A 2,830-nucleotide genomic window follows, 5' to 3' on the forward strand; every position below is an offset into this window, starting at 1 on the left:
TAAACATAGGTCATAATAATCCATGACAAAGAAAATTACAAAACAAATGCCACTTTATTTAAGTTCAAGACTCAGACAATGTCGGTTTTCCTCTCCGTAAAAATAAATAATTACTTGCTTGTTATAGTCTACAGAGAACTGTTAAATCAAATGAATAATTTCACTACACACACACAGTGTGCCAAAAAGTATAAGCTCACTGTTGTCAAAACCACATTCAAACAGGAAAGAATGGTTCACCTGTTATGATTTTGAGAAGAGAGCACAGAGATGGACAATATAAGCACACATTGTCGTGTTCCCCTCCTCAGGCGTTGTTGATGCATGTCAATCTTGCAACGCATGGATAGGTATTTTACGTATCAGCTAACCACATCATATGTTATAGATCTCTGGTGCTAGACTGCACAATCGATGACATGGCACTTAAAGGAAAAATCCACTCAAACTATCTTTTAGTATTTTTTTCCTTAGTCCACTGTTGATACAGTCCCAAAATGTGTTGCATGTCAGCAGTCAAGTTTTCAAGATATTGGACTTTCAAGAAGCAAAGTGTGTCACTAGCCACATCATGATGAAGTGACATTTCTTGAAAGTCCAATATCTTGAAAACTTGACTGCTGACATGCAACACACTTTGGGACTGTATCAACAGTGGACTAATAATAATAATACAAATAGTTTTTGAGTGGAGTTTTCCTTTAACCCATGCAACATCTGAGCAAGGGAACTCAGCCATTTACACAGGGAGTCTTTGGCAAGGAATCATTTCTGAAGTTCTCCACCATTTGTGTTGTACTGAACACACGTATCAGACAATACTGAAACACTAGGAGAGAATTCAAATTGAAGCCAATATTTTTCACTGGTAACATATGGAGTCTGGACATTTTTCTCACATGGCCTAACTATTTCTAGAGTAATCATCATCCAACAGCTGCCTGAAGGCATGATCAATTTAGTTATAAAAAAAAAGAAATTACCTCAGATGCCATCATAATAATAATGATGATAATGGATTGGATTTATATAGCGCCTTTCTACCAACTGAGGTACTGAAAGCGCTTTACATAGTAAGTGGGAAACTCACCTCATCCACCACCAATGTTGACTCACTATATTAACACTTGTCCATTGGAAAATTGCTGCATTATTGAGTCAGAAACTGGCAACATTATCAGAGCTGTCGAGAAGATGTACATACATGTATGCTATGCCTCTAGTGGCGCTCTTCATTCCTTCCTACAGTGGGTCCTTCCTGCAGTGTTCACGACTCTGACTCATAGAGCTCAAGTGATAAGCGGTCTAAAGGTCCTCAATATTTCAGAACAAACTGGTTCAAAAACACAAATGTTTTAGATAATTTATAGTGACTTGCGAAAGTATTCACCCCCCTTGGCTTTTTTCCTATTTTGTTGCATTACAATCTGTAATTTAAATGGATTTCTATTTGGATTTCATGTAATGGACATACACAAAAAAGTCCAAATTGGTGAAGTGAAATGAAAAAAATAACTTGTTTCAAAGAATTCTAAAAAATAAATAACGGAAAAGTGGTGCGTGCATATGTATTCACCCCCTTTGCTACGAAGCCTCTAAATAAGATCCGGTGCAACCAATTACCTTCAGAAGTCACATAATTAGTTAAATAAAGTCCACCTGTGTGCAACCTAAGTGTCACATGATCTGTCACATGCTCTCAGTATATATGCACCTGTTCTGAAAGGCCCCAACACCACTAAGCAAGGGGCACCACCAAGCAAGCGGCACCATGAAGACCAAGGAGCTCTCCAAACAGGTCAGGGACAAAATTGTTGAGAAGTACAGTTCAGGGTTGGATTATAAACAAAATATCAGAAACTTTGAACATCCGACAGAGCACCATTAAACCCATTATTAAAAAAATTTAAGAATATGGCACCACAAGAAACCTGCCAAGAGAAAGCCGCCCACCAAAACTAATGGCCCAGGCAAGGAAGGCATTAATCAGAGAGGCAACAAAGAGACCAAAGATAACCCTGAAGGAGCTGCAAAGCTCCACAGCGGAGATTGGAGTATCTGTCCATAGGACCACTTTAAGCCATACACTCCACAGAGCTGGCCAGAAAAAAGCTATTGCTTAAAGAAAACAATAAGCAAACATGTTTGTTGTTCGCCAAAAGGCATGTGGGAGACTCCCCAAACACATGGAAGAAGGTACTCTGTTCAGATGAAAATTGAGCTTTTTGGCCATCAAGGAAAACGCTATGTCTGGCGCAAACCCAACACCTCTCATCACCCCGAGAACAACATCCCCACAGTGAAGCATGGTGGTGGCAGCATCATGCTGTGAGGATGTTTTTCATCGGCAGGGACTGGGAAACTGGTCAGAATTGAAGGAATTATGGATGGCGCTAAATACAAGGAAATTCTTGAGGGAAACCTGTTTCAGTCTTCCAGAAATTTGAGACTGGGACGGAGTATCACCTTCCAGCAGGACAATGACCCTAAGCATACTGCTAAAGCAACACTCGAGTGGTTTAAGGGGAAACATTTAAATGTCTTGGAATGGCCTTGTCAAAGCCCAGACCTCAATCCAATTGAGAATCTGTTGTATGTCTTAAAGATTGCTGTACACCAGCGGAACCCATCTAACTTGAAGGAGCTGGAGCAGTTTTGCCTTGAAGAATGGGCAAAAATCCCAGTGGCTAGATGTGCCAAGCTTATAGAGACATACCCCAAGAGACTTGTTGTAATTGCTGCAAAGGGTGGCTCTACAAAGTATTGACTTTGGGGGGGGTGAATAGTTATGCATGCTCAAGTTCTGTTTTTTTGTCTTATTTCTTGTTTG

Source organism: Coregonus lavaretus, assembly GCF_964263955.1.
Source record: "Coregonus lavaretus genome assembly, chromosome: 14".
NCBI lineage: Eukaryota > Metazoa > Chordata > Actinopteri > Salmoniformes > Salmonidae > Coregonus > Coregonus lavaretus.